At 41.5% G+C, this 19,590-nt stretch overlaps 1 protein-coding gene across 4 annotated transcripts in view; it reads right to left on the bottom strand.

The window, feature by feature from the left end:
• The window catches only part of LOC116327521 (zinc finger MIZ domain-containing protein 1-like), a 112,899-nt gene that overhangs the window by 78,092 nt on the left and 15,217 nt on the right, over positions 1–19,590 (bottom strand). For 2 of the 4 annotated variants that reach the window (XM_039616462.1, XM_039616460.1), the window contains exons 2-3: positions 18,278–18,449; positions 6,604–6,702 (exon numbers count right to left, since the gene is read on the bottom strand). The gene's annotated coding sequence lies outside the window, so the exon portion shown is untranslated. The remainder of the gene's footprint in view (positions 1–6,603; positions 6,703–18,277; positions 18,450–19,590) is intronic. The other 2 variants (XM_039616461.1, XM_031749146.2) reach the window with 1 other exon arrangement.

Genomic DNA, 19,590 nt, shown 5'->3' with positions numbered 1-19,590 from the left:
TGCTAAGTAGTAAACAAGAAAAGTGTGTCTAACCACACCTCTGAAGCATTTCATTGGATCACATAAATAACAATTAACTTTTTAGAGGTATTAGTAGGTGTATTTTCAACTTCTAAAGAGGCACGCTAGGCGTTTTGCATTCTTTCCAGTTGTTATGCTAAGCTTAGACAGTTGCCTTCTAGATCTTGTTATAATACATCCATGAGAGTCTCCTGGATTGAGTCTTTCTCCAGACAAGAGCACACTATACCTTTAAATCTGTAGTTCATTTTTCTGGCCACTTTTTGCACTTTTATGGATTATGTTCACGTTTAAAGGTTAAAAACTTTTCGCAGGTGTTAAGGAGCAACATCATTATTCATTCAGAGCTGTTTGTGGCCACCTGATAAGTGCAAGATCAAAATCCATGTTAGCTCTGTTTTTGGTCTTCACCATTTCTGTTGGTTTATTTGACTATCCAGACATTTGAAGACGTTTGAAGACTGTCTGTTTTTAGGTGAACAGCTCCTTGCAACAGCAAAAGGTCAACTGTGAGGATGAGTGAATATGAGAGAGTGAATCAGACAACTAAGGTGTCGGTCACATAGTCATTAGGGACTGGGAAAAATGTGTATTTCCTATCTGGTTGGTGGTTACTGGGGGTAGCTCGCAGTCAACAGGTGAAATTGTTTGACTATGATGCACCCAAAACCTGCTTGTGATTGTGAGTGGTTGCTAGCAGATTGCTGCAGTTGCCCATAGTTTACCTGAAAGACTGACTTGTCTGCAAGCGATCTCCGAGCTATAAAGAAACCATAACTCGAAATGGAGAATTTCTTCTTTAAAGTACAAGATCTTTCTTACCGCTGCAAGCCACACATTGCTTAAGGTGCGACTTTAATTCTGAAGTACAATGCTCGCCTTTACCAGTTTACATCGCACTCTTCGCAGATCTACTACAGCTTGGCGAGCAGTTTTCCAGTGTTATGCAAACAGATCGCAATCTTCCAATGCAAACTACTGGTGACCGCGGCAACCAGCTAGCAACAAAAAACAACTGCAAAGTGGTATTTATTGCAGCGTCGTATACCTCTCTGCAACAAATTTTACGACAGTGACTGCCTGCAACCTCCAGCAATCACTTATCAACTCGTAACAGAATACACACTTTTCCCTAGCTATCAGCGGGGCACTGAGCGATCTCTAGGCAATTGGGGCTTTAGCGGTCGATTTTTCACAGATACCAGTGATTTCCAGATGCACAGACTGGTCTCTAGACCTGTGTGACTGGGGCCTACACAGTGCAATGAAACTGCACTGTAAAATGTAAATGCTCTGTAAAGTCGACAAATATATCCGTACCTTATTATCAGTTTACTGAGGGGCATCACCACGATCGCACTGCAACCTCTATCATGCTGTTACTTTGTTTACCGATGACCGTTATAAATATTCAAATATTGCATGAATTACGGCCACTTGATGTAGCTTGATTAATTTTAACTACAGCACAGAGATTCAGGGCTCATATTTGTCATCCTGCTGTAAATACATCTTTAAAACGGGTAACTTAAATGGCAGTCAGATCAGCTGATGTGCTAATTCAAGGCCCCGCAGTGGTGCCAGTATAATCATTTCATTAGCTTTACACAGACACTTTATAAATGGAACATTTAAGCTGTGTGGAGCTTTAGCTTGTTGGGTCTTGGTCATATTTTACAACAAAAATGTACTAATTTGATGAGGCCCTAGTAAAGCTTTCCAACAAAGAGGAATTCAATAATACAGTAGCGCAAGGCTATAGAAAGGTTAATGTGGTCCTATTTCGAGGTAGACCATTCACAAGCCGGCAACATGTCAATGCCAAGTGTTCTTAAAACATATTACAGCATGTCATTAATTAATTTGTTGGCTCGTGAAGCGTGGCTTATTCACGCTATTCATCATGAGCAGGAAATTGACAAGTTCTCCGTGGATGGCATGTCAAAGGGATATCAGCTTCAATTTTGCATCAGTGGAAGCAAGCACTACTTCATTTGTTTAATATTATCTGCTTTTCTTTGTTTGAGCAGAGTCGGGTTGATAGCTTATACAAAGACAGATGAGATGCAGAGGACGATTCGGCAGGGTCACAGAGCAGCGGGGAGGTGCGTCTCAAAGCCAAGTGTTGGTTAACAGCTTCCTCCTGATGTACGTTGACTCAAGCAAGCTGTGGAGAACATCTGTCCCGAGTACACAGATACTTTGTACAGCCACAGTCGACCTGTCAATCACACACGGTCAGGCAGTCACTGACATACTACCAGTGGTTGTGACCACCTCTGAGGATACATGCACGTATAAGCTGACACATCTACATTTGTATGTGTCTCTGGGAAAGGGGATATGAAGCTACATCTATTTTTAGTACAGTACACTGAGCTCTGCCTCTGTTACGCTGGTCTGTTCCTAGGACAGGCAGCTAGGTCATCTGCAGCAACAGAGAGCGCCGGGATGGAGAGATCTGGCCGTACTATCTGACCCCGGCACTCCAGCTCCTACATCAGTGGGAGACACTTACAAGATTCCTGGGCGGCCGTTGGGGGAGGCTATCTGGAAAGAAGAGATGCTTTCTTGACGGATGCTGTGCTCATCCACCTCTTTTTCTCTCCAATGACTAATGGGCTAATAAGTCAGCTGTCACACTGGCATGCTATCTTACAATTTCTCCTGGGAATACCACCCCACTGCAGTCTCAGCCTGAAAAAGGGATTTGTCCAACATTTCCAACCTTCATTTTAACTAAAAAAGAATACAACAAAAAAATTCAAATGAGCATTCAAATTCAAAGTCCAAAAGATAAGATGATAGAGAGATCTTAAGCACACTGCAAGAATGAAACCTTGCTCGAGTGCTATCTTGTCATGCCAAGTTACTCAGCCGGTACCATACAGGAAAATAATCTATGCACTCATCTGAACAATGCACCTTTGAGTCAACAGTCATCTTGACACAAAGCTTTAAGTGCAAAATCCTTGGATAACTGTTCACCGACAACAAATGTTGTTCAAATAATTCCACAAGGTTTCTCAGCGAGATCAAGTAGTGTTTGTTGTAGCCGCTTTCACACAAGTCGTGTCGTTATAAACCAGTCAAATACGATGCAGCATTCCCCCGAATGCTTTTGGACATTCCAATCCCACTGCTGGTAATAAGCAGAGTAAGATTTTTAGAGAACTGGGACCTTATTCAGAGAAGCTTGCGTTGAAACAGAATTTCATTAAGGGGACCTGTCTCTTGAATTCTGCAGAGAGCAAAATAGTTTTGCACTAAACTGTTGGTACTGATGGTTTAGATAAGTACGGCAAATATTCACTCTCCATGGTTGCTGCACTGGAAATATCTTGTCATGTCACATCATGTAAGTTTGCTTCTGTTATCTAGAGGAATAAAATGCACTTACAAACAGCAAAATGGCCCCATAAAGCAAGGTAGTGCACTGTTTACATCGAGCTTAGATTGTTGTAACCAAGCAGACAGTGACGGACAGTTTAAATTGTACTTTAACAAGCGCTTATACACGTTTTCCACTATACTACTATGTTTTCTTTCTAATTAAGCTTGGTGCTTTTCCCTAAAAGATTATCATCAAAAAAAGATTACACATGATCTTCATTTCTGGGCCATTTTAACTTGTGCTGACTTTGGGAAATCTGTTGTGTATAACCCTGCATTTAAAGACAATCTCTGTATTTTTTGTTGTTTTTGTTATAACATAGCAAATACTAGTAGAAATTTAAATTACTACTTTATACTGGCAAGCTTTTAGCATGTAGGGTATATAGACTACAACAGCCTCATCACACTAATCAGTTTAACAGCTACTCATTCAGACCTGTGGGTATTTGGGATGAACAATAAATCCTGACCGCTCTGCCACGTGACTGGTTAATACAGTACTTCCACTTGACTTAACACCAGCCAAGGGAACAAGGGAGTTGTGATTGGGCCTGGATGTGAAATGGTTGCAAAGCATTAATTTGGCCACGGCCTGTTTTATCAAAATGCCTCTCTGTTGTTATAGTCAACAAAAATCTCTTCAGGATAAGAGTTCACTCGAATAAGTGATGATTATCCTTCTAATAGGCTTGAATGTTTTCGAACCTGAAGTTAAGTGGCAGGCTCTGCTCCCTTTGTTTGCCTGAGCAGGGGGAGGTGGACATGTGTGCAGAGGCAGGAGCTCTGAGGCCAGGCCCTCTATCCTTCCTGTTCAGTTACCAGAGGCCTCTCACTTATCAGTTCCAGATCTAACAAGAACAGAGAGAAAGACAGACCACTGACAGGAAGGAGATTTTTTTTTTCCCCTCCCCCTTTTTCCTTTAGCGAAGTTAACAGAACGTCTGCACCTTCGGATTTCGCAGAGGAAAGCAATTACTCATTAGAGCTTACACTGGCGGTACAGAGAAAAAGACCAACCTGGCAACCTTTAGATATCAACCCGGCGAAATGAAAGCGGGTGCCTAGTCTGCTTTGTAGTGAAAGACCTAGTCGATTAATCAATTAGTAAAACAGAACGCACCCGGCCAAGAATTTTTACACTGGTTTATGCAGCAAAAATTGCCAGACAGAAGCACCAGGTCCTCCTCACTGAATAAGGTTTGGTTTGATACTGTTTTCAGACAAGAAATCTGAATATATCCCCTTAAGCTTTTACTTTTTTGTGATGGTCTACAGACTAAAGAAATAGCTGAAAAATAACTTTGATTTAGTAAATAAGGAGTTATGCTGTAAAAACTACTAGCTGCAACCCAACAAGATTTACTCCCAGCTGATTTATGTGGCCACTATTTACACTCCTCTGTTTGAGACTGTTGCTATTTCTCTTGACTGTAGCCATATCATCAGCCCCCCTCCCCCCCATCGCTCCACAAAGGCACTGTGAGAGGGGAAAAGTCTGTCACTGAAAATGAGAGAGAATTGACTTTGAGGCACTCATGTCATGTCCTCGTTCATGTCACATCCCCCTTCGTTTCACTTGCTATCACTGTCTACCTCGTCTGACATTTCCACAATAATCACTTTGGTTTATCCCACTCAGCTGTGTGGCAGGCAGATGCTTGTCACAGCACCGTATTTCTCAGCATTCACACTGCTCTAATCAAGATTAACTACTCTTATCTATTCAGTGTGTGCGTGTGTGTCCTGGATGCCCCAATTCCTAATCCATAGCTGCATTGTATAATACAGTGGACAAACCAATTACATTCGCTTTCCACAACATAATTCTCCCCCTTCAGCGGGATGTACACTGAGCTGCATATTGCATAAGGATGAGCTGGTGGCTCGCTGATGAAGAGGATAGTTATGACCTTCTGTGTGTGTGCGCGTGCCTGAGCTCGGACTGCATATGGAACATAAGCACTTTGTTACACAGAGCCTCCCAGGAGCTCCTGATGAAATCAACATGTTCTGTGAGAGGAGAGCTGATGTTGGCCACACACAAGCTGCTGCCATCACATGTTTACTAAAGACCCTCGAGTACAGCGGAGGACAGCGCATGCCAGTGCAAACAAAGCCGTGGTCTTTATATCACTGTAGTGACAAGGGAGGCAGATATCGGTTTCCAGTAACGAGATTTGTTTGATTCCAGCTTTGATACATTTTTTTTTAAAGTTTCACACAAAGCAGCATCTGAGCTAAATAGGGAGTTCCCAACAAAGACCGCTGAATTTTAGGATTTTGAAAATAATGTGGACACATATAGTTGTGCACTCGGCTTTCAAACTTCACGAGGTGTACATTTTTATCACCTATGTTTATAGGAAACAAAGTAAATGACAAAGTAATACAATAGCAATGCAAGTCAGTCAGAACACCTCTCCCAGATGTTCTATTTTATGTTATATCTGTTGCAGTGTTGACTCCTGTTTCCTGACAACCACATCAAAAAAGAGCTATTGACAGTCTCTGACCTTGCTAGCCTGTTAACTCCGTGTAAGCAAGCTTAATTTTTGCAACACATTTTTCCAAAATGGGAGCTTTCACCTGCTCCCTTAAAACCCAGGATGTGAAGTGGATTTTCCACCAGATGCCCTCCCTGACGCAACCCTCCCTGTTTAGGACCAGCACTAGGAGTACACTTGTGAGCCCCTGAGGCTTGATTTGTGCCTCCTCCGGGGATATTTTACATAACCATAGAGCTCCTAACAAAGTTTAAAAGTCAATCTTTTCCAAAATATTTGACTAAAAACTATTTGCTTACAAATCAACAGAAATGCATAGATACAAATGTGGACAGTGCAACTGAGCAATTAACCCGTGTTACCTTCCCCCATTAAGGATTCTCTGATTCGCTCAACACAGGCGATCTCTTTTGCCTTTCACACAGTTTAGCCAATTTAAATGGTAACTGTAAGCACACCATCAGGATGTACAAGGTTAATTTAAAACTTCAAGTGGCTGACAAACAAATGCAGCCTGAAAAGAAGGTTGGGAACAAATTTAATGAGTGCATTTGTGTAATGATAACATGCAGCAGCGAGCTCTTTGCAGAGCGCTCACACTTCCTGCTGTGGCGCAGATTTATATCGGAGCTTGGCTATGTAAACCCCCGCCATATATGTTTCAGAAAAATAAATTACTCACCTGTGTTGTTTTCAATCCTTGACTCTTCACCACTAAGGACCCCCCCACCCATTCACACACCAGGAGGAGAAACACTCCAGTGTCTCGATTCTTCTGCCCCTGAGAAAAATCAGAGGAAGAAAAATACATCAGTCGTCGCAGTATTATTTACCAATCTCCAAACACTGAATTATTACATTTGCATTATTCTCCTGAAACTCAATCCCATTCAGTGATTTCACTTCTCACAGATTCCTATGGGCTTTGAGTGGCTTCCATCTGCGCCTCGCTTAACGTGATACACTTCTTCCCAGCACGGATAAGCTCCTTCACGCTCCCGTGCCCACAAAGGACAAATCAAAAGAGCAGCCGACACTTCACACGACCAGCATGGCATCATAAACATCCACCACACGGTAAGTTCACTGCCGTGGCGCATTCACAATTCACTCCCAATTGACAGATAAGCCTATTAGGACGGTCCTTTACTATAGCTTGGCACCCAGTCTGGCAGGCAGAACTCATGCATATACCCAGTGATATGCAGACCCTTAAAAAAATGACCATATTTTCTTTAAGGGTGACTGGTGAAGTACAAAACCTATAAATCAGTTAGGGAAGAAAGTAACCAGTAGCTAATTTTAAACCAAAATATACATAAACATACTGCTTATCATGTAGGGTCCACACAGTTCAGAATCAAGCTTTTGTTTGTTCGCACAATTAAGTTTAGAAGCTTTAATTCCCGACTACTGGGATTCAGCAAACAGTGCTCAGACAAACGGATGACCTCAGCAGTTTGTTGTCCCACAAACTCTCAAATGCGAAGACAAATTGTAGATGTTTAAGCCTGTCATTCAGATCTTGAGAGAGGGCCATGAGAGGGTGCAGGGTGCAACTTAAGTTCCCTGCTTTAAATGAAGGGCCACATCAAGGTAGTACTTGTAAATAGTCATCTCTTAAGGTAGTAGTTTCTCAGTTTGCTCAGAGAGATGAGGCTCAGTCGGGTCCAAAGAAAAAATAAGTTTTTGTCACTCTTAAAACGTTGAAGTATAAAATTCCAAGGAGCTGAATGAGTTATAGAAGAAAAGAACAACTTTAATGGCATTTTCATCAGGTGACACGCAGCATACTAGCCATTTCTGTTCCCAGGCAGGTTTTTAGTGAGCTCATGCTTTGGTTGACAGGACAAGGCTAATACCGAAAATCTAAAAACTGTCTAACCACAAAGTGTGTTTTAGCATTCAGCGAGAGAGGGTGGTCCCTTGTGTCTCGCACTTTTTTAATCCTTTTTTTATGATTGGAAGATTTTTCAGGCAGCATTTCTCCCCTGTTGGAAGTGCCGCTCTCTGAAAAGAGAAAGTGGAGGAGCGCTGGGGGCTCAATGGGTCGGGAGAGAGGAGGAGGAGGGTTTGACGCTGGGTGCCTCCTTTTTAAAGCCAGATTCTCCCCAGATACCTCTGTGCTATTCATCAACAGCTTTTCCAGGGCTGTGAAAAATCAATGTGCTCTGCACTGCAAACAGTTCATAATGACAGGGGATGGAGGGAAAAAAAGCTCAACTGCAAGAGAATTGATTTGTTTAAGTACAATAACACGGCTCTGCAGCGTGGTGAGGAGGAGGCTCGAGCACCCAGACAAAGACTGACTGGCAGTATGAAACCACAAATAGTAATTGATAAACTGCTGGCAAAGTGCAAATCTGAAATACAGAAGCCTGTTATCTAATTAAAGGAGTTTTTCTCAAAATTACCACCTGACAGAGGAAAATACGCGATGACTAAATGTCTTTTCTAAGATGGGTAAACACGAATAAAGAGCATAATAAGATTACTCAAAATGTGAAAAAAAGATATTCTCAAATGAGATGTCGTATCCAGAGGAATTCGGAGATTTTTTCCTGAGAGTTGATAAATATTTTTGAGGTCAAATTAATATCAGTAACTTAAAAATGTTTGCTTTTATTCTGACAAATACCCCCATATGTGTCCTTGAACCGACTTGCAACTTAAAAACAAATAATTTGTACTTTCAGCATGGAGTAAGTAAAGTCACTTCAAAGGGCATACAGGGATGGTTAGATGGTACACAAAGCCGAGTCATCACAATGTTTTAGGATGACATTAGGCTTCTCCAAGGGAAAGGGGAAAAAATCACAAGGTGAGGTTTTCCTCCTGATGCTGCAAAAGCCAGAAGCCTGGAGTAAATTGTGTCAAGACAGGCCAGCACAATAAAACATTTCTCCCTGCCGCTTTTTAAGCTGGCCACAGAGGTGCATTTATCATTGTTATTATTCCTTCAGAGAGGGCCTCCCAGGTTTAATTGGGTCCTCATGGAGTCAAAATCCCCACTGTTGCTGAAGCCACTGGAGCTGGACAAACTCATTCCTCCCAAGTCAGCAGCGGGTTTTACTGGCTGCGTCAATGAACAGTCATTCAGTGCAAAATGGCCATGAAACCCGCTGGCGAGCCAGAAGGGCGGTGGGCTCTCGGCGCCACCCGCTAAGCCTCGACAATGGCACGAGAGGGACACCTGGAGAGAAGCCCTCACCTGGCTCTGCTCTCAGCGCTGTGGGGAAAGCTCTTGAGAGCCATAGGGCGTCCGTCTATCCAGCCAGCTTTCCAGGGCCATTATTCCCAGTGAGCTGCATTTGCATTTTAACTGGTAAATACAGCCAGATTTAAATGCATATGGATATGAAAGCATGGGAACAAATGGAGGAGGAAAAGGATTAAAGAGATTTTAAGGTCTTAATAAAAACAATTAGTGAAAATGATAAGCAGCTCACAAACATAAACACGCAGAGTTGCTTAGCATTAAAAGTGATGAATATGCTGAGTGTAATTAATTATGCCATGGGTGAGCCTTCTTTAAAATCCACAGTATATTTAGCAACTGTTTTCCTTTTTTTAATCACTTTCCTTCTGACAAATATGTACGGTGACTGGAAACTAAAATGCTTAAAAAGGAGAGAAAAACAGTTTTAATCAACTATATTCTTAATAAATACTTTTGAACTCCCATTCACCTCCCTTACTTCTACTCAGTGTTACCTTGGCACATGAATCACCATTCCTGCTTTAGACCACTTCCTGTTGTTGATATAGTCAAGACATGCAAGATCAATCAAGATATGCATCTCCTCTTTACACAAGCTTTCTAAAAAAGGCACTTCAAGTCAAAGGAGAAACAGACAGTAGCTGACTACTTGTTTGCAATGATTTTCAGAATCGAAGCTAATAAAAACTATAAAAAATGAAGCACGGGAAACACAGAAGGCAATCGCCTCACTTTGCAGCACGGTGAGTTTGTTTACGTATACACTAATATTGTAATTAGAGACAAATTAATTGAGGGTTCTGCCAGCTGTCATGTAATAGCATAATTATGTTATTTTTTGTGGAATTAAGGTTAAAAGTCAATATAATTAATTTGTGAAATTACATTTTTTCATATAAACCACAGTAGGATAACAAATTAAGACTAATTAAATTATAAATTGATGGGTTTACGTTACTATTTCTGTAAATAGATCTGATAGCAAATTTCAGTGTAAATACTACCAATTCAAGTAATGTTTAAAAGGCAGTTTTATGGATTTTAGACCAAAAAACCAAAACAAACAAAAACACACGGTCACTAATTAATGACATGTAGTTGTAGAGATACTTCAACTGACTGGCCAGAGACCAGAAATGGACAATTTCCAGCTTTATTTGCCTCACATATGTCCAGTTATTCGTGGTCCACTTCATGAATAACAACATGCTCACAGTGTCGCTGGCAAATAGTCATATGCATACTCACAACCACATGCTAATATAGCATTACCAAGGAAGCTCTTCAGTGTGCATGAAGACACAAAGTTTACCCAGGTTTGCAGGGGAAGCACTACGAAAACATAACAGCAAAACCTAATCAGGTACTTAAATTGCCATCACCCAGAGGAAAATGCCCATTTTACAGAAGCTAAGTCATTAAAGCTAAAGCTAAAGCTAGCCAGAGCTCAGAGCCAGATACAAGCCAGCAGCCTCGGTATGAGCAAAAGTTCAAAGCAGCTATGAGGGAAATTATGGAGAAAACAGAAACCAAACTCCACGAAAACTGATGCTGCTTCACAAATTCCAACCTTAGCAACAAACCAAGTTGCTTATTAACATCTATGTGTGGTAGCTACCGATTTTTTCACTAGCATTAGCTAACATCTGTGTTACAGTAATCAGAAGATTTAATCAGTTTTATCCAGTTGAGCTGGCCAACCAAACACCAGCAAAAAATGGCCGACACCCTAATGTCATCTCCTGGGTCAGAATTGTTGACACTTTTCCTGATTACAATAAAAGAATTAAATGCATCTGTGATTTTTTTCAATGACAGACACATACACAGACTGTTATTAGCATAGCCTGTTTTGTTTTTGTTATATTAAATTCAGTCCAATTCATTTCATAGTTAACATCAAATTATTGCCCTCAGTGTCAGTATTATAAACCCAAGGATGCAACTTCTTGAGGGTGAACTCAGTTAGCTTTGTAAGAAAAGAAGTGAGCTTGAAACCTTAGGATTAAGAGTTTGAATCACCATTAAAAGTTGTTTTTCTTCCCCCCATTGAGATTTTTTTTTGCTTATTTCCTTTTATTCTAGTCCATAAAGTGTTCCTTGATGTCCTTGAACAGGATGTTCAGGCAATCTTCTAGAAGTACCTTAAATGTACGTGGAGGTGAAGCTCATGATGCTGGTTTAGCTTTCATTTTGGAACCCTGACTACACACTGAAGACAAGAGACAGTTATTCAGTGTCAAAATACTTGCAGGGATGGGAATGCGGTTGAAAATATGTTTAGTTTTGGAGAGCAAATCTGACTCTAAGTTGGCTATTATCCATCTATCGTCAACTAACAGCTACCTTCCTAAGCTAGCAAAACAATGAGGCTATTCTAGGTGTTACACAACTCTGAGTGTAAATTAGTAAATTAATAATTTTTTCAGTGAATACATTTTGAATCAGTGTACTCAGTGTAAGTTAGAAAATACTGTATAAACAACAAAGAGCTCTTCTCAAGAATGAATTTAATCTGTCAATTTATCCTACAGGTTATATTCTAGATACAGTACACACTAGCTTAGTGCCTAATGGAGGATTAATTGGACACTTTCCCAACACACATAATGCTTCCCTCAGAGGACATCCATACAGAGTGAATGCACAAAGAGTCACACCATTTTTAGAGGGGAAAAGCCATCAACATGAAGCACGTTGCTGCACTGAATGAATGCCGTAGAGATGATTACAGGTTTAGAGATAATGGTTTTTACCATGATACATTTACAGGGCATGAGACGCCTGCTCAGTGAGCTCCCCGATCTTCACTCTTTGCTGATTAACACAAATGCCGGTGCCTAGTTAACCACCATTGCTGCAATTACGTGGAACCTCTCTCTCTCTTTCTCCCTCAGACACACACACGTATCCACAACACACACCCTTGTGCAAAAAGGTGCAGTTGTATATATACTGTGTGCTACCAGATCAGGATCACAGCAACTACCAATTATGTGTCTTATTTATGCAAATTCAGGTAATTTACTTCCTGCTGTGCATAACTTCCCAATGTGTTTGCCCTCTAGCATCAATTGTCTGTATTGCTAGATCACCTAAACAAGTGAAACAATTGAAGTCACCCCCCCCACCTCCAAAAAAAGCTGATCTTCCAAATGAGAATAATTTAAAGGTTAATTTAGAGGTTTATTATAAGGGATTGTAATGTCTTTCGCTTAAGAACCTTGATTCAGTCAATTAAATGTCTGCTGAGATCAGGGAAAGGCAACAGTCTCAATCTCAGTCACTAAAACAAAGCACTTCCAATGTGTTCAGCAATGAGCCCTCCTCTCACAGAGAAGCTATGAACAAGTGGGTCACAGGAAAAAGTTAAACGGTTGCAAAGTAGACAATGGCACGTGTTTGATCAAATGTGGTCTTTACTGTTTGTTTACTGAAGCTGTAAATGGTTATTTCACTCAGTGCATCAGAAGTGGTGCCCAAATCAAGAAAAGACCCGTTTATGAAAGCCGAGTGTCACTTTAACAGACTGTTTTTCTATTTCCAAAGAGTGAGACGATGCTCATGAGTCCTGCATGAATTGATGGCTTCAATACTGTTTTTCCTCCTACTCCTCTCTCTATACTATATCTTGTTTCAAAGGCGAGAGCAGCCCAAGAGGGTGCTTGTGTTTTTCTTCCTTTGTTTCCAGTCTTTCTGTATCAGAGTGAGAAGGTGGTAGCAACTCCCACAAGGGAGATAGAGCTAGAGTTGTAGACTGCTGGCAGAGCGTTAAAGCAAAGAAATGCTGCACCGTCTGACCAGCGACATAAAAACAATGCCCCTCCTGCCTCCTTTACCTTGTCCTGCTTCATCTGCAAAGCAAACCGCGTGCCCTGCAGCCATAGATTCCTCCTTGGTCACCTGGCTGTTCTTACTGTTTCACCAGCCTGTGAAGGGTTTAGCAGAGGTGAAAGACTTCATAATGTGATAAAGACAAGCAAGGCAGGGAAAGAGAAGGAGATCCTTTAGCCAGCAGCAAATTAGAGGTGGATGTGATGAGCCCTTATGTGTGACAAGAAAGAACCTGTATTTGCATTTTTAGCCCTCATTCTTCATCTCGTTCCCTCATCTTTGCTTCCTCTGTCTCATAATAAGGAAAAAGCAATGTGTGAGGGGGGGCAGGGGGCATATACACAGAGGAATCCAGGGAGGAAAAAGAGAGCACATTACTATTGGGAGGGAAAAATGATTAAAGGGTAAGATGAACACAATCTGCTGGTTCCAGAGGAAAAGGGAAGGAATTTCCAGAACCAATAAGCAAAGCATCACAAGTAGACCTGCCTTCATGTTATTCAACCATGACCGTGCTGGCCAAAGCACATTTTCAACATCCGACTTTTTGCACTAGCTTATGGCATGTATGTTTCATACACAGCCAACCATTAGAAGTCCTTGAATATTGATTTTTTTAAGGCACTGCTACCTTCCAATTATTGGAAATATTACAGATTTGATACAGAATTGCACATGTGGGCTTGTGATTGTTGCAGTTAACCAGGTCTAACAGTGTTACGATGACTCAGTTGCAAAGGCCGCTCGAGGCGAAACGGGCTAAGAGAAAGAGAAGGAAAAACAGCAACATCAATAATGAAGTGAAGGAGACGGGAGGAAGAAAACAAAGCCGTTCATAACAAATGAGAAAACAGGCAGAGCGTCTCATTGCGAGAACGCTAACGACAATCAATTAGCAATTCCTCATGATCTTGGGTGCGTCGGAGTATAAGGTGTCTTAATGAGTCCCATTTCCATTAGCTGCTCGACTCGAGAGGCATAAGGAGGAGGCTGCTTCCACCAGCTCCTCCATCTCAATGCCTAATGACTGCGAGAGTGGATTACTCCATCAATTCCTTGCTTCTCTTTGTTTATCCCCAGCGTAAATAATGGTCAACCATTACAATGCATTAAGCGGGCCACTCTACACAGAGCGAATGAGAGCGAGAAAGAGGAGCACAAGTGCTCCAGCAGCATCCTTCAGTGATCTCCAGGAAATCGGCTAATACCAGGCATGCCATGTGGCGGCAGGGCGGGGGTCGGGGTTGTGGGGTGCGGCATCTGATGCTTGTTGAATATTTGGCTGGTGTTTATTGGGCGCTATGTTTAAAGAAAAGCATCAAAAAGGTAAGAACAGAGCACAGAGTGAGCCATATTACCCTAAAAGATTAGTTCAATAAAACCACAACCCACACAGAAAATAACCTGATAGGCTATCTGTGCAAGCTGCTCATTACAACCTATAGCTACATTTTTAATCCCTGGTCAATCCCCAAAGCTCTTGTGGCTGCAGGTTGTGATGCTATTACAGAGGCAAAAAGTCTGTGTGAGTGGGATACTGGGGTGTGGGACCTGAGATGCTATGTGCAACTATCTGTTTTTTCACTTTCATAAAACAAAAAAGGAAAAAAATCAGTTGAAAAGAGGCCTAATTATCTATTATGATGCTCTGACTATCACAGCCTAAACTAGTTTTGCCTCCATTGTATTTTCTGACAGAATGACCCTTTAAAAAAAGTCACGTTTGGATGATTCATAAATATTTTAGATATAATCTGTAGGTTTTTTGACAATTTGCTCTGATTCGAGTCTTACACAACCAACACCACACAGAGTACTGTTCGAGTAATATGACCCAAATAATCTCTCCTCCTTGTTGCAACGCCTTCACCCCGGATTGTATCAATCAATATTTCACCCAAGGCCCCATCACTCCATTTCTATTTCGCTCTCTTACCCTCGTTTCCCCTCATGTCATAGCACCGGACAGGATAAAAATTAAACGCATCAGCAGAAAAACACACAAGTGGAAATGATAGCTCTGCTCAGGCCACTCGGGTCATGAATTCAGCTAACTGTGCTTATCACAGGCTCCAGCTATTAGTCTTAATAGCTGCTGTGACAACCCGCCTTGAGAGGAGATGGGTTCTGCTTCTCGGGGCTTACCACAGACAGGTGATTCTCATCTGTGGTCTCTTCATGTCACACAGCAGAGCAAACTGTCTGGCAGATTATTGTAGCAAAACATCAGAACCAGGCGGTCTATTATATATGCCAGAGCCATATGTTTTTTTCCATACTCAGCATCCATCAAGGACAAATTAAGTATTCAATTAGCTGATGATTTAAAGACCTCAAACAATTATACAAGGAAAGCCAGTGAATGTTCTTTGTATACGCTACATGCTTGTCCAGCAAAAGTCCAGCAGTTTATCTCAGTTCTTTTAACAGTTTTACCGTCTTTTAGCTAATTGTTTTGGGTTTGTTTTTTTGTAACATTTTGGTGCGCTCTTCCAGCAATAACACAGACGTTTATTAATGCTCATCACAGACTGCTGTCTGATCATTCAGCTGGAAAAGTTTCATAATATTTCTTTGCAGAAAATTGATAACCAGTCACTTTCACTTCTCAAGCCTGCAGCTTAAATAACTTCTCATTCATCACTACTGAACAAATACAGCTTGTATTACATTGCACTTTTCTTCCGGTGGAGAATCGACTACAGCTCCGCAGTATTTAAGGCAAACACAATCATTTATTTCTCCCTACGCGAGAATGCTCCTAGACTACGGCGTAAAAAGAAAACGTTGCTGGGGCCAAGAAACGTTAGTGGCATAAAGTCGTACAGAGAAAAATGATTTTTTTCCCTCTCAAATAAAGGTTACTTTCTGCAGCCCTTCAAGGAGCCGTGCTGTGCTGCCACACAGCCCGGTGGATGGAGCGACAAAGTAAAAGTGTTAAGCTAGGTGCCTTACAAAGTAAAAACCACATGAAAGCGGCGCATAGAATAACATAAGAAGTTGGCCTGCATCAACACCCCCGCAGAACAGAAAAACCATTGAACACACCAAAGTCCTGGGTGCCCTTTAACGTGAAGCCAGACATTGGCTGTTTCGAAAACAAATGTCAGGGCGTCTTTTCAGGCAGAATCCTTTCCCACGAGCCACGGCTATCCTCCACTTCTTGACAAACGACTAAGCTTGTGACTGGAACCATGTCAACAAGTTGCTCTGTTTAGACGGGAGGGGTGGGGGACTACTTTGATGCACTTTGAGGCATGTCTTCCTTTACTGTCGAGAGCTGGTTTTAGGTTTGGATTGGGAGAGGACACACTTGTGCCTCCACTCATGGGCAATACTCAGGCTAATGCTTTTGTCGCTGCGGTGCTTTGAGCCTAAATTAAATAAGAGTCTACAATTTCTCACATTTAAGGATGCTATATAAGCTGCAAACCACAAAGAGAGGTGGCAGAAGCTGTCGAGAACGGTTACCGTCACTAAGATGAGGCAGTATATTTAACAAATATGAGGTTCAGAAATGTGGGGCAGAATAGGGTGTATAGCTCCAGATTTGAGTGTAGAACAATGGAAGTATGTGCTGATTTCTGGCCTGAACAATGGCAGGATGACATGAAGCCTGACAAAGACACACAGAGCAGCAGGATCTACAGTGCAGACAGGAGAAGCAGTTTCACAGAATAAAAACACTGCCAAAAAACATCTCATCTTCCTTTTTCCGCTTCCAACATCTTTTATGTGTTCTGGCACCTCTGGCACTCATAAGTCAAAAGTGAGCAGTCAAACTTTAAGCAGCACTGTGAGCACAGCCTTGTCTATTGAAATGAGCCAGTCACTGCTTAAAAATTGGGCGTGAGCTAAAAAAAACAAAAATCTTCACGGGAAGGTGTCAACAGTTTCTATCCAAACGCAGTGCATATTTTTATCCAACTTAACAGGAAATTTTCACAAGAAAATGTGAAAAAATAGACATTTCCAACCAAGACTTTGATGCAAATACCAGTCTTTTGGTGCTTTAGAATTAAACCACCCAAAGCCTTTCCAATTGGATGCCATGAAATGTCTGCAGAAGAGAAGGGCTCAACTTTATGACAAAGGTATAAGAGCATCTGTCACACCTCGAAACCATGTGGAAACCAGTGGAAATACGTAATTTATTATTTTTTTTACTGTATTCATTTCAGGAACAGCACAGACTTTTTGGTGGTCCACTAACATCTGTTGCAATTTTCCATCTGTCCAGTGTGGAGAAACCTCACATCAATGTTTAAAATGTACACATCTTCCACATTTTTAAATATTTTATTAATGATCTAAGCCTGTTTCCACTGCAATCTGTTTTTGTTGTTTTCTATATTAATAGAAAAACTTTTCCACCTCAGGGAACTATTCTGACAACTTGAAAAGATATAAAAACAGGGCACATGGAAAGGGACATAAGGTTATAGTAGATTTACATATTAAATTGGAGCCAGCATTTTTATTCAAAAAATATGTTTTAACAGGAAATAAAATGATAAATAAGTTAAATCAAACCATGGTTTGTGGGCACCAGTTAAGACAAACATATGACACATATGATTTTATAAGGTTGTGCCTAAATTTTCAGCATTTCTAAGCATAAAGTTGATAAAATAATAACACAATTATAAAGCAAACAAAAGCTATACAAAAACAGTTGTGCTAAATGTGGAAGGTAATGAAATCTCTTGTCTCCCATATGCCACTGAAGGCACTCAAAGTGCCCTTCATTATTAATGTCCTCAGAGCAGCATTTGAAGCAGCTTTGCTTCTCTTATCAATCATTCATCTGCTTTCCATTGAACACGCTCTGATTCTCTAGTGTCAAATCAGACTTAAAGTGGCTGAAGGACCACCAATCTCAGGTTTTACTTTAATTAAACAAGGCCGTGAACCTCCAACACTTGCTTGCAATGCCACACAAATGGGCCCTGAGTCATTTGTTATATTAAGAGCCTGTCTGCCTATCGGTTTGACTCGTATCTGCACAACCTTCTGGTTTTTGTCAACACTGAAAACTTGAGATTCAATCAAAACAAAATCATGTCGATTCTTTAGGAGATTTAAAAAAAAAATGGGTGGAAAAACAAATATGTGTATTCAGCCAAAGCTGCTTCCTTCTCCCTTTCCTACCTCGCTCTCTGTCTGAACAAGATCCCATTTCTCTGTACTGCAGCAGGCGTTTGGTTAACAGCAAACATAATCAAACTTTGTGGTCTGCCCTTCTGTGAAGTTGAATCGAAAGCATATCGTGCGGAGTTCTTCAGTGGCAATCTCCAATTACCTTCTGCGTATAAGCGTTCACTGCTCTGGAACTTTTCCATTTCATTATTGCACTCAAGCTGCCCCCATCGAAAGCCAACCGGCAGCAGCGGCAGTGGCAGCAACACAGCAGACCGTGTCATCCGTGCACAGCAGGGGGATCCTTCCAAGCTGCAGAGAATTCCTCGTTTTGTCTGGGGGAAAAAGATTCATGTCTATACAAACCACAGGTGCAAGTGATTTAAAAAAAAAAAAAAAAAAGCACCACAGCGTAATGGGGCAGGGGTAACGTTCAGGTCCCCCTCGGTTTTGTTTGTCGCAGTTTATTCAGTAGGTCAGCTTTCCCATACTTTCATTAAGAGGTAAAACAGTGGAGGCTAAAACAACTGCCTTTTTCTGTCGCCCGCAGGAAATGTTTCAGCTCAGTGCCGCACGCTCAGAAAACCTCTGATGAAATCATTCGCCAGCCCTCACAATGGATTTGGGAAAGTCGAATGAGGGATTATTTGATGCAACTTCCACTCAAGAGGCCAATTCAGCCTCACCAATCAATACTAATCAACAGGGAGATGACAGGAGATGAAATTCCCTCTGCTGCAGCCAACGTAAAGCGCACAGGCTCTTCTCTCTCAAATAACTGAGTGTTCCTACTCAAATGTAAGCGTACTTATTCTACGCAGGAATTCCTGCAGGAAATATTCTTTAAACTCAAATCATACCCACAAAATTGTTATTTTTCTTATTTTTATATGATCACTAAACAGCTGAACAAGCATGATGCAAACTAAACTTTCCCTGTCAAAATCAGCTGCATCTCAAATGCTGATACTTCAGAATAAGCTCCAAACAAGACTTTTAAGTTATAAACCTCTATAACTTAGTGCAATGTAACCATTTAGCTAACAAACAGACTTAGCTGCAATCCATCACTGATCAAAGCTCACTGCAACACCATGCAAATGACTAATCTACAGCACGGACCGTGTTTACATTATCGAGCTCTGTCTGAGTACAGCCTGTAGAGGGGGCCTTTCGTCTTAAGAACCAACAAAGAGCATGAGCTTTTCATGTTACCAGGAAGCATATATTTAATGAGACAACCTCTGCAATCTCTGCTGCCATGCAAAGAGTCTGACCCTGCACCGCAGCTCGGCAGCGCTGCCAAACAACAGTCACGCCAGTCTAGACGAGGCCAAGCGTCAACTGGGGCCTCCCGAAAGCTCTTGTAATGCACAAGGAATTTGGTGCGATTTCCCCAGAGCGGAGGGGAAACGCATGAGTGAGAGTAAAGAGGGGGCGAGATCCCCGCAGAGGTCAGAGCGTGTCCCTGGAGGT

This window comes from Oreochromis aureus, linkage group 8, assembly GCF_013358895.1.
Source record: "Oreochromis aureus strain Israel breed Guangdong linkage group 8, ZZ_aureus, whole genome shotgun sequence".
NCBI lineage: Eukaryota > Metazoa > Chordata > Actinopteri > Cichliformes > Cichlidae > Oreochromis > Oreochromis aureus.
Note: the sequence above shows the minus strand (reverse complement) of the source record. Positions and strands in the feature narration are given on the sequence as shown.